The sequence below is a fragment of the Malaclemys terrapin genome, chromosome 14 (assembly GCF_027887155.1).
Source record: "Malaclemys terrapin pileata isolate rMalTer1 chromosome 14, rMalTer1.hap1, whole genome shotgun sequence".
Classification (NCBI taxonomy): domain Eukaryota; kingdom Metazoa; phylum Chordata; order Testudines; family Emydidae; genus Malaclemys; species Malaclemys terrapin.
The window spans coordinates 34,431,746-34,444,837 of record NC_071518.1 but is presented as its reverse complement, the minus strand read 5'-3'; the positions used below and the strand labels follow the sequence as shown (position 1 = coordinate 34,444,837).

At 42.0% G+C, this 13,092-nt stretch overlaps 1 protein-coding gene across 1 annotated transcript in view; it reads left to right on the top strand.

The window, feature by feature from the left end:
- The first annotated feature begins 3,117 nt into the window (after positions 1–3,117).
- MBTPS1 (membrane bound transcription factor peptidase, site 1) overlaps positions 3,118–13,092 on the top strand; it is a 46,691-nt gene continuing 36,716 nt past the window's right edge. Inside the window, exon 1 of the mRNA XM_054048833.1 lies at positions 3,118–3,203. The gene's annotated coding sequence lies outside the window, so the exon portion shown is untranslated. The remainder of the gene's footprint in view (positions 3,204–13,092) is intronic.

The following is a 13,092-nucleotide window of genomic DNA, read 5'->3' as shown; positions in this document are numbered from 1 at the left end:
TTATATAAAAATGAGACAAAGTGCTTTATGACTCAGTATACTTGCAATGATAATTAACAATTGGCTGACTGAGTTACGGCCAAGAGTGAAATTCAGTTGGGTCTAACAACTGTAATTTATGTTTCCTATAGGCCTATATGGTTTGAAGACTCATGTGCTCATGAACAAGATTGATTTAGATAAATGTGGGTACATGCAAAAATGGTGTACACAAACTGTACATATTTTATTAGAAAACACTGATAAAGTGATTGATTCTTCAAAAAATTTTCACATGTTCAACTTTAAGCACATGAATAGGTCCATACTCAAACTATTCACATCCTTAAGTCTTTGCAGGAATTGGGGTCCTAGTCAGTGACCTGTGAATAAACGAACTCTTTAATTTTGCCCACTCTCAAACTACACCTCTACCCCAATATAACACGAATTCGGATATAATGTGGTAAAACAGTGCTCTGGGTGGGGGGTGGGGCTGCGCACTCAGGTGGATCAAAGAAAGTTTGATATAACGCGATTTCACCTATAATTCGGTAAGATTTTTTGGCTCCCGAGGACAGCGTTATATCGAAGTAGAGGTGTATATGTAAAAATGTATTAAATCGGAAGTTTAACTTATGGTACTGATTTTTATAAAAGTGAAATGGCATATGCAGCTAAAACCTACAAACTTTTGAAAAGTAATTGAAATCAAGTTAAATACCACAAATATTAATTACTAAAAAAGGAATGTGATATAAATATCATGTGAATGTAACATCAAATAAAGGTTCCTTAGAAATTAAACAGCCAAGTCGGAGCACTTAAAAACAAAAAATTAGATGTAAGTGAGAGAAACAGTAGGTTAAGGATGGACTAGGCTGCCCACGTTTAAGACCAATTCAGTTGTGATCATTTGTGACATTAGTTTGGTGGTCTCAAGTACCTGTTGTCTGTATTGCAAAATAATGCACACCTTGCACTGGGATAGCACTGCAAAGAACCTTGCACCGTGTCTTTCTAAGGCGATTTCCTGCTTTAGCTAGTATCGTCAATTTCTGACCTTCATTAGAATTTAAATAATCACTAAATTATTTAAAGGGGGGGGGGAGGGGAATCCACCTGTACAAGTGATAAAATGAAGTGAAAGCTTTCTGGTTAACTACACTGTATATAGTGCATCTTTGTACAGCTTTCCAAGACACACAACGTATATGGAACTATCTGTGTTCATTGGCTATAATAATATACGTTGTCATAAAACTATGGTTGTAGCTGAAAAAGTGACTAAAACTCAACATTTGTGAGTAATTCCAGATCAAATGTGCTCAATTGATTGAAGAAAATACTTTTCTTCTTAACTACAAGCAGTTGAGACTCATGGAGGAGCTGAAAGTTGTTTCCCTTCCCCCAGCTTGTGCATCATTGCTAGCTTAAAAATAATTAGCTGATTGTGTGAACCATAGTAGAATCTAGCTTGCTCTCTTAAAGTGTATTGGAGCTGCAGGACTAACAATTAAAATATTTGTGACACACTGTGCTATGACTAAGGGTCTAAACTGCACTATACACCACAAACGTTTATTTATATTAGTTCCCAACTGTGCCATCAGTGTTAGCATCAGTAGAGGGGCTAATTATCTGAGTCCCACCCCCTGAGTCCAGCTGCGGGGAGCTGCAGCGGACCCTCCCCCTGTCCTGGGCATGGGACCCAAACAGCTCCCCACCCAGGGCAGGGGGAGGGACCCAGGCTCCCCCCAGCTGCCAGCACAACTCTCCCCGACCCAGGTCTGGCCGGGGAGTGGGGCAGCTGGGAGCTGCAGCCCAGTCAAGGTATGAGCTGGGCAGGAAGCTGTGGGGAGCCATCGCAGACCCTCCACCTGCCCTGGGTATGGGGCCTGAGCAGCCCCTGGCCCTGCCTCCCAGGCCCTCTGCCCAGGGCAAGTGGAGGATCTGCACCCCAGTTCCTCTCAGCTGCCTGCCCGCTCTTACCATCAAAGCCATGCATGGATACAAAATTTGTATCTGCATCCATGCTGGTATCCGCAGAAATGGTCCCACGGATATCCGCAGATCTAAAGTGGATACCCGTGTATTTGCAAGGCTCTATTCATTTGCAGAAGTGGTCCTTCCAGCTCAGAGTTAAAGTACAGTGGCAGCAGAAATGCTTGCAGCATTGTTTATCATATGCATTAGCAGAAGCCTTCACTCTCCCCGAGTCAGAAGAGAACAAAGCTGGTCTTATTTAGCATGGCCCAATCGACCCTGCCAGTTAAAGGTAAGATAGAAAATGTAGTACAGCTGTCTCTCCTGGAAGACTAAATTTATTTGACAGGTTTCAGAGTAGCAGCCGTGTTAGTCTGTATCCACAAAAAGAACAGGAGTACTTGTGGCACCTTAGAGACTAACATTTATTTGAGCATAAGCTTTCGTGGGCTAACTTCAGTCATGCCATGCCACGTAGGGCCTGCTTCTTGAACGTTAGGGAATGAATACAAGTGCATTTCCTCAAGAGAGGAGACTGACTTAGTTTAACATTCAATGCTGTGACAGGATCTCCCTAGTCTACTTGAGGAATTCACTCTTATTTTCTCACACGGTCTCTGGGCGTGTGCTCAGGTGATCTCGTCCCTTGGAGGCAGGGTGAACAGTAACTGACGGGGGTCCTACCCAACCCCAGCCACAGTCGCCCCTCCAGCGCGGCGCTGGGTAGCCCTCCCACCCCCACAGGGGTTAAACCCCACAAATCACCCCCACAGGGGTTAAACCCCACAAATCACCCCCAGTCCTGCTCTGTCCCCCAAGCCCCTCCACAGCCTGGCACTACTGAGGGGCTCAAATCCCCCCCCACGCGGCAGCGTGAGCGTGGAGAACACGCGAGTTCCCGGGAGGACACGTTCGCGGCTGCCGGAGGCGCGCCCCAGGCTGCTGTAGGTACGCCGCGCTTTCCAGCCGGGGCATGCGGCAGCACCCCCACGTGACCCACAGCGACCCCGAAAGACCTGTATCCCGCACCAACCTCGCGAGACTTCTGACGCACATGCGCGCCTATCGCTCTGTGACCGGCTCCGGAGTCTTGCGCATGCGCCCCTCCTCCCCCGATGTTGAGCGTCAGGTCATGTTCCCGAGGCTGTCGGCCGCCGTCTTCTCGCGAGACGTTGTTGGTAAACACCGCTCAAAATGGCGTGTGGAGGCCCCGGGCACGGTGCTTCGGCGGAGATACGGTTAGAGGCGGCGAGGGGTGGTGACTGAGGGTGGGTGTTGCTGTGGAGGCGGGAGCTTTGGCCCGTCTCGAGAGGCGGCGCTTCACCGGGGGGAGGAGTGATGGAGCTGAATGTGGGGCGGCCGTGTGGGGGGCCAGGAGAGAGCTCTGGAGCTGCTGTGTGCAGCCCTAGTCGCAGCGGGGCCCTAAGGGGTGTGGGAACCATAGGGGGCATAGATGGGGACAAGGGGTCTCACATTCATGAGGTGTCATGTATCAGTAGCCGTGGTCGTCTGCATCGGTAAAAAGCGACCGAGTCCTGTGGCACCGTATAGACTAACAGTCGTATTGGAGCATGAGCTTTCGGGGGTGAATACCCACTTCGTCAGATGTGTGTAGTGGAAATTTCCAGAGGCAGGTATAAATATGCAGGCAAGGATCAGAAATCTGGACATTTCCACTACATGCATCCGACGAAGTGGGTATTCACCCCCGAAAGCTTATGCTCCAATACGTCTGTTAGTCTATAACGTGCCACGGGGCTCTTTGTCGCTTATTAATGAGGTGAGGGACCTGTATCGCAGCCCTAGCGGGGTGAAGAAGCTGCAAAACTACTTGGTGGAGGCACGTAGGGTTTTGGGGAGGGGGGCTTGAGGGGGAGGGACATACAGTTCTCAATGAGCCTGTAGTTAGTTAGCTTCCATTTTCCCAGCTCCTTATTCAAAGGCCCAAACCATTTAAAAATATATCAGGGTAAGGTTAATTTTTTAGAAATGTCATCACATTAACATTGTGGAAATCAGAATCAGGAATTAGCTAGCTAACAACTGAATGTACATGACAAAATGCTTCTTGGGACACCCCAAGTGACATGTCACTGTGGCCAACAACATCATAGTAGTCTTTAAGGTCAGAAGGGACCATTACGATCATCTAGTCTGACGTCCTGCACAACGCAGGCTATGGAATCTCACCCACTCACTCCTGTATCAAACCCCTAACCTATGTCTGAGCTACTGAAGTCCTCAAACCGTGGTTTAAAGACTTCAAGGTGCAGAGACAAACTGCTATAATGAATATAAGCACATGATCATTTCTCAAGTACAGAATTTTTAAATAAAATTTAAAATATGCAGTAGAAGATGCAGCTGCACTTAAGTACTATGTCTGATATATCATACATAGAAGATACATTTCGTAATTTGCAGTATCTGAAATTCTTTTACCAAAAAAAAACCAAAAACAAAAACAAAAAAAACCCCACAACCTGTCATTTGAGAAATAGCATATGAATGAGTAATTAGACTTCTTATACTGCATACGCACAATGGATAAGAGATTAAGGTTACACAAGCAACCTTAGCGCTGCTATTTCCTGATCTGAGTGCTTAACTATGTAACCTCAATTTTTTATTATTATTTTTCCATTTTTATGACATTTACTAGGGTTTTTTTTTTTTAAATAAAAAGGTTAGACACCAATTAAAGACATTGCCCCATATAAGGAGTACACTAAATAAGAGCCCTCTACGTCACATTGTGCTTAGTTTTCCGCTAACCAAGGTTCACACAAGATTTTCAAGTATACACGTCAATACTTACCGAGTGGATCCAAACTTCCACTGTTTTCGAGTTGGATCAGACGTCTTTAAGTGCACACACTACCCAAAACAGGGTCTCCCTGACAGCATCTTAACTGCCCAATATCTGAGGCACTCTCCTTCCTACAATAAGCAGCTAAGTTAAACCTGAACAATACAAACTGTGTTCTCTAGTTAGAGAATACTTCAGGAGAAGATTGAAAAAAATCAGACCCACACTCACATCGCAAAGTGTGATTTTTAAGCCCCCCAAATTGATCCAAACACTTTGCTGCAATACTCAAAAGCGCTTCCCTGCCAAGTTTCAACTTTTTAATCCCAGCCATTCTGTCTTTCTTTAAAAAAAAAGGTCACCATTTGTCTTCGCTCTGTTCTTATTCAATAATGGTGGAGCCTCTCTCACCGTCAAAGTTTCAAGAACAATTTACCTTTGGGTAGCACCGGGTATAGAAACTTTCAGCCCAAAAGGTGAACTTTAACAGGGAACTAGCAACATAGATTAAAAACAGAAACACTAAGGACTTGTCTAAACATGGAAACCGACCAGCATAACTATATAGTGAAATAATTATTCCACGGTGGCTATGCTGGTACAACGCTCCCATGCTGACGCACTACTCTGAAATAAGTGACTTTATTCTGATATAACAGTAATTTATTCTGGAATAATTGTAATTGCTGTTTAAGATACTATCTTAATTGTAATTATTCCAGAATAGAATGTTCTCACAGGGGAGTCATACCAGCATAGCCATAGTAGAATCACCATACCACTACAGCAGTGCTAGTCATTTTCTCCGTGTAGACAAGCCCTTAGGCATCCTTACCGCTAAGTGATGCCTTCACCCCATCTATGAGGTTTAGAGGACACCTGGAAACCACAAGAGCCAAGTCTGAGACATCTTTCAAGACATGCAGCCCTCCTATGGTTTTATTCAGGTTACATAAGATGCGCTGCTTTTAAACATTTACCTACATACAACTTTAACGATATTTAAGATATGATTAGAATTACACAATATCTTTCAAGAACAAGTAATATCTCAAAATACTGAGATGACCTTAGGGACACTACTCCCAAATAAACCAACAACCCTTCCTATAAACCTTTATAAAAGTTTAATTATTTATAGTACTGCAGTGCCTAAATTTAGTAACATTCATAACAATATTCAAATACAAAACAGCATAGTACTGATAAACCTGCAGAATCCTAGAGTTCAAGTGCCCAGAGTTCATACAGAACCTTTTCTATAACTACATCACTCAGACTCCAAAAAATAAGAAAACAATAAAACAAATCAGGATGTTAGCTCAATGGTTATTCACAGTCTGAACCAATATGAAGCAAGCCACAAAAATACCTGGTAAAATTTTTTTGTTTCAAAGAGCTAATGTCTTGTTTTATAAATAAGTTTCAGTGGAATGGACTTCAAAAAGCTTACAAGCCATTCAAAACATTAAAAATCACAGAAAGACAAGGTTTTCTCTGCTAAAAACAAATTTTAAGGACTATTTTGTTATTTAAAGTGTCAATTTAGACAGATTCTAGCAACAGCAATACCAACCACCACCCACATAAAACTCCTAGCATCACTAGCTGTTTTACCAGTACTTTGTATTAATAACAATTTATCAATTTGGGGAGTGGTGGTGATAACTATTCTTGACACGGAAAGAAAACATGAACTGACATGACCAGAAATATTATCTATTTCCTGCATGGTCCCACTGCAAGTGTTTTTTGAATCACTCACTGCTGTATGGTTCTTTCTATTCTTATGTAAAGGATTTCACTTTTTAGTAGGGAAAATATTAGCCTTGACAAAGTACGTGTGTATATGAATGTTAGTGTTTACTAGAGCACTGGCACGTCAAGGGAGCAATACATAGCCCTTTTCATCTATAGATTTCAAAGCACTTGAAGTATTATACTCATTTTACAGATGAGAAAGAACTAAAGAGGTTATGCGATTTGCCCAAGGTCAATCAGCACGACAATGGGAGAGGTGGAAATAGAATCCAAGTCTCTCAGCCTAGTCTGGTGCTCTATCCAGCATACCATGATGGAAACAATTATTCATTACTTTTTGCCCAGATAGAATTTAGGATACCAGTCTATGTAAGTTTTATTCTTTGGAGGTCTCCTGTAGAAAAACCTCAGTGCTGCAATGGTACTAGTGATACAGTAAATGGCAAGTCAGTAATAGAACAAAGTGCTAGAATGGTGTGGGCAGTACTGTGCTGCTAAAAGTGACAACTTTCAGATGAGACATGGAACTGAGGTCTTCACTAGTTGGGCTCATTAAAGATCTCATGGCATGTACCATCAGAGGCAGGAGAGTGTCCTAGTCAAACTCCAGCTGAGATAGTTACATACTGCCTACCAGTACTTCCCTGCAGTTTCAATTAAATACAATACTTTTCAGTTCTGGACATAAATTGTCCTGTAGTGAAACAGTTGCTCAGACCCACCTCAGTGACAGAGAAGTGATCCAGGCAGCTGAGGCACTACTAATGCTTGTACAACACTCATATCTGAGATAAAAAGTACTCTGGAAGTGCAGGATAACTACACAATTCAACATTTTTAGATGAATGGATAGAGTACACAAGTACATCTGTCTATCTGAAAACTTACTAAGACAAACCATGGTTATTACAAGTAGAGCTTAAATACTGTGTATTAATATGACTAAAGCTGTCTGAAAACTTTGATCCCATTCATGAAGTAAAATGCTTTGGCTCGTGAGAGCTTTTGCAAAACTCTTACTTTATTTCCATAAGAGATTTGCATTACTCTTTTCACAACCTTTGTAGCTATTCACAGAGCATCTTTCTAGACTCAAAAGTTGATTGCATTCACAGACATGCACAAGTTAGTGCCACAAGGAACCTAAAGCTGCAATGAGTATGGAGTGACAGAATATAATAGCTCAAAAACAATGGAAAGGGAAACAGGTCATACAAGGAAAGAGCTTTGTTAAAAGATATTATACACACACATCTTTTACAAATCATTTATTGTTAATATAAATATAAATTGTAAGGTTCACTAGTCACAATATGTAAAATTATCTTTACTTAACCTTAATCAGACTGTTGTGAAGGAGCTGGGGCATGCCACCCCCATCCCAAAGCTTTGTTCCTGTGCAGTATGCTGCCAAGTCACTCCTTCACCCCAATTTTACAGTTAAGTGGTGTTTAAATAAGGAGCTGGGTTTTGACTGTATGTGATAAAACAAATATTGGGTCACCTTAAGTGACCCATCCTGGTGACCATCAGATGGTTCTTAAGGAGCTAGGATATGTTCTATCCATAACAAAAGCTTCTTTTCTGAGGTAAACTCTCCCAAATATTGTACATCTTTCACTAAAGTATTTAACTAGTTTGTCGCAAATTCATCTGAAACGTTCTCACAGGAATTATATAGACAACTAGATGTTAGAAGGTCTGTGATTACACATAAAGGTTCCTAAACAAACTGAACAGGAAAATGGCTATGTTTATCAAAATTTAAATGTGTAAGACATTTGTTATGACTTTGCCCCAACATTTGTTATGATGAAGGCTATGTTTTAGTCATAGGTATTTTTAGTAAAAGTCATGGACAGGTCACAGGCAATAAATAAAAATTCACAGTCTGTGACCTGTAACTAAAACTTGAGCTGGGGGGCCATGGGTGCTCTGGGGGAATGGTCTGGGGACACTGCGGGTGCTTGGGGTGGCCCTGGACCCCCGCTGGTGCTGGAGGTGGGGAAGGGTTGGCAGGCTCCCTGCCCGGCTCTGTGCAGCTCCGTGGAAGCGGCCGGCATGTGCCTGCAGCTACTAGGGGGAGGGAAGGCTAAGGGGGCTCTGTGTGCTGCCCCCACCATGAGCACTGGCTCCACAGCGCCCATTAGCTGGGAGCCACAGCCAATGGGAGCTGCGGGGGTTATGCCCTCAGCCTAAGAGCTTCAGAAACATGCCGGCCACTTCTGGGGAGTTCCCTTCCCACTCCCCCCCCCCCCCCCCTGCGGTAAGCGCCGCCCTGCACCCCAACCCACTGCCCCAGCCCTGAGCCACCTCCCACACCCAAACTACTGCTGCCGGCCCAGGGGCTGCCCAGCTCAGGCATCCCTTGAGCCAGCCGCACTGGCTGCTGCAAAAGTCACGGAATCTATGGCCTCCGTGACAGACACGCAGTCTTAGTTATGAGTAAGGAAGTGGAGATATTCCAGCCACAAATGAAGAGTTCTCTCATTTGTAAAAAAAAAAAAAAAAAAATCAAAGTGTACTAAGCCACACTGCAAGTCTCAAAGCAACACTAAAGCCGCTCACTAATTCAACTAATTGTAGTGCATTACAATAGGATAATATCCCTTTAAGTGAATTGCAATTCCTCTAGAGGTGCTCACTGCATTCTGCAAGCATGCATCAGAACTGCAGCATGCATTCAGCTATTTTTTGTATGTTTGTATATAGTTAATAAGCATGGTTATTTGGGGGTCAAATGTGTCTATGCTCTTTCTTCATATTATTTTTGTTGTATATGTCGCAGGACATCCCAGTACACACAAACAAATTGCTTCACAAGGCCCCCTCTGCCTAACTCTAGAGGGGAATGAAAAGCAGAAAGCAATACTACCTCTCTTGTTTGTTTCATTACCTCTTTTAGCACAAGTAAAAGAGAATAAATTGACAGATGTGACTTGCTAATTTGGGGGTTCCATTTCTGTAATTTCAAAGCAAACTGCATACTTATCAGTGGTTTCCTCCCCTGCATCAGGGTCGTCTGTGCTCGACTGTCAGGACTGGCTAGACTGCAGTGGAGTCAAAACATGTCCTGGCTTGCTGCCCTGCTGGATCACCCGGTCACCTGACCCCTATACTCCTCTACCTCTTCCTCGTCCAGCTCCTCTTCACTGTTCATGGTGGGGACCTGTGACTCAGGCTTCTCCAAAATATACATGGGGCTTTTGGAGGTGCTGGTGGGATCTCCGTAGAGGATGGCATGCAGCTCTTTGTAAAAGCAGCATGTCTGTGGCTCTACACCAGATCGATTGTTGGCCTCCCTTGGCTTTCACACAGCACTGCTGGTGGTCCCTCTTGTAGCCCTTCCCCTCCATGCCCCAAGCAATCTGCTCATAGATGTCAAGTGTTTTTATGGCTGGATCAGAGCTGTGCCTACATAGCCTCTTCTCCCCCCCAGACGCAGGAGATCCAACACCTCCTGTGTTACAGTCGGTGGGGGGAAGGCATTATGGGATAGCTCCTGTAGGCCAGTAACAGTTGATTGTAAGTAACACAATGTCTACACTGACACTGTGTCGACCTTACTACATGGACCTTGACTCTACACCACTTGGAGAGGTGGTGTTATAAAGTCAGTGTAGTGGGGCAGTTACATCAGCAGGAGCGAAATTTAAGTGTAGATAACATCCACAGCTAGGTCAACATAAGCTGTGTTGCATCGACCTAACTGTGTAGCATAGACCAGGCCAAAGTAACATTATCAGTGTATTAGAGTACATAAAATAAGCTTCTGTAACATGTACTATTTAGTCAGTTTAAATGCGCCACAAATAGCAAAATGGTGTAGTATAGGACAAAGTTTTAAAATTTTGGTATTTGAAGTTATGCTTCAAACCCGAAGTTATGCTTCAAACCCACATTTATGCATGACAGTGAAAGTGGCCTGATTTTCAAAAGTGCTGGCTATACGCAGCTTCCACTGACTTAAATAAGATTTGTGCATTCGACAAGTTGCAGACTTTTAAATTTTGACCAAAATGTTCACTAATTTGTGAAAAGACTTATTTTTCAGTTTATAAAGTTTGTATTTATTTTTATAACATTTTCAAACTCATTATGGAGGAGCAACAGTAGTCAGATATTAAATGCACAGTTGTTTTAGGACCACACTGCATTTTACATAGCGCCTTCTAACTACAGCGGACCAGAAAATGGATTTTTCTTCACACAAAAAGAAGTTGAAGGTTTCAGAATTTGTTTTCATTTTGCATCTGGACAAAACCGAGATCTTTCCAAATATTTTGCAGAAAAATACAGAGAAAAAGAGAAACACAGGCATAGCCAATAATTTGGAGGTTAGGGCGCTAAGGATGTGGGAGACCTAGATTCAAGTCTCTGCTCTGTTTGATTTTTTAGTGGGGACATAGACCTGGGTGAGCACACAGTGAGTCTGTCTCTCTGTTTGGCCAATGGAATATAAATATTTATACAAAGCAGAACCGCTTCACAGGGGAGAGTCTGACTCTGAATTAGGGACTTGAACCTGGGTCTCCTGCACCCCAGGCAAGTACCCAAACCTGCCGTCTGTAGAGTCAGCATCTTTGTCTTTCTCAATCTCTCCTGTTGAAGCTGTTCCACCTGCATAATTCTATTCATTAGGCCAAAGAGAGAGAGACTGAAATCTTCACAATGACTTTTTTGGGACTCCACCTTTTCACACATTAGTTTGTTTTCACAAATTTGCATTTTCCAAAAGAAAAAGAAAGCCCAGCAAGCTTTATTCATAACCCCAACGTACTGTTGATATTAAACCATTATTACATGCTTTATTGGGTGTTTTATATATAATTACCAAGGATTTTTAAAAATATAATTAATGGTCTTAATACAGTATAAGCCATAGGGCAAATTTAATATAATTAATAATATGACTCATAAAAATGAAGAAATACTACAGTATTTACAATATTAAGTACATTTCATAAAAACTTGCTGTCTGGCCCCCGCTCAAAAAAGAAAAAAAAAATTACACCAACACACTTAAAAAAAAAAATCTAGCACTTCTGTGTGTGCAATTTGAAGAATCCAAAATCTGCCCACGTGCCTAAAGACTAACAGGGTTGTATGTAAAAATTCTAGAACTTGCATGCAGCCACATGCTAACCCAGAAAATGCATGTGCATAGGTTGGAGTATATGCAGGTTTTTGCTCAAATAAAAGGTCATCTTTCAGTGATCAATTTCGAATGCATACAAATGAAAGTCTGACTTTAAAAAATTACCTACAAATTACCATCATTGGTGCTTGGTAGAGGGACATTATATAGTGTAAGAATATATACCTATCATACACTAAGTAGCATTATTTCATTTTCTTTTTTGGGGAAATTTTAACTATTACATGTAGAACACTGCGTTGTGGTAAAGAAATAGGAGAGTTGGGAAGTCACCATATCTCCTTCCTTTCCATACCAATCCCACACACTCCTTCCTGTAAATTTCTGAAACTGAGTAAACCATCATTATTTCCCTGCAGTCCAGTTGTTGTTAAATGCCTCACTCATTGTAAATAGCCTTTGCAGCACTTCATATCTATTTTGAAATAGTTCAACCTCAGTTTTTACTGCCTGATATTTTTTTATTTTTATATTAATGATGTACAGTAGATTATCCCTTGGGCGTGTGTTGGTGAATATCACCTTGCCTTTCTTCAGTTTGACCACACACTCTATTGAGGACAGGACAACCAATGTTTTGGTTTATGCACCTGCCCTTGAGGAGCCTTAAAATATTTGTTTCAGTTCTTGGGTGTTGAATGTGGACATTTATTTCAGGTCTCAACTTGAGTGAGATGCTTTGGAATATCTAAATCAGCAACAACGTCAGCTACTTTCTTCTTAGACTTCTACTTCCTGTTACAGTTATGCAAGATGCCTATAGCAGTTGCACATGGTTTACCTTTAATTGTCTCTTTCATAATTTCCACAAACTCTGAAGCTCTTCAAGGAGTTTGTCATTCAGATCTTGTTTTTTCACTATTCTGAACCAGTTTTCAGCAGTGGTGTTACTGTCCTTTGTTAGGTTTTAGAGTAGCAGCTGTATTAGTCTGTATCTGTAAAAAGAACAGGAGTACTTGTGGCACCTTAGAGACTAACAAATCTATTTGAGCATAGAATGGAACATATAACAAGAGTGTGTGTGTATATATATATATATATATATATATATACACACACATACAGAGAAGATGCCATACCAGCTCTAAGAGGCTAATTAATTAAGATGACCTATAATCAGCAGGAAAAAAACTTTTGTGGTGATAATCAAGATGGTCAATTACAGACAGTTGACAAGAGGTGTAAGGATAGTTATCATAAGGAAATAGATTCAGGTAGTGTAATGACTCAGCCATTCCCAGTCTCTACTCAGGCCAGAGTTAATGGTATCTAATTTGCAAATCAATTCAAGCTCAGCAGTTTCTCTTTGGAGTCTGTTTTTGAAGTCTTTCTGTTGCAAAATTGCCACCTTCAGGTCTGTTACTTAATGGCCAGAGAGGTTGAAGTGTTCTCCTACTGG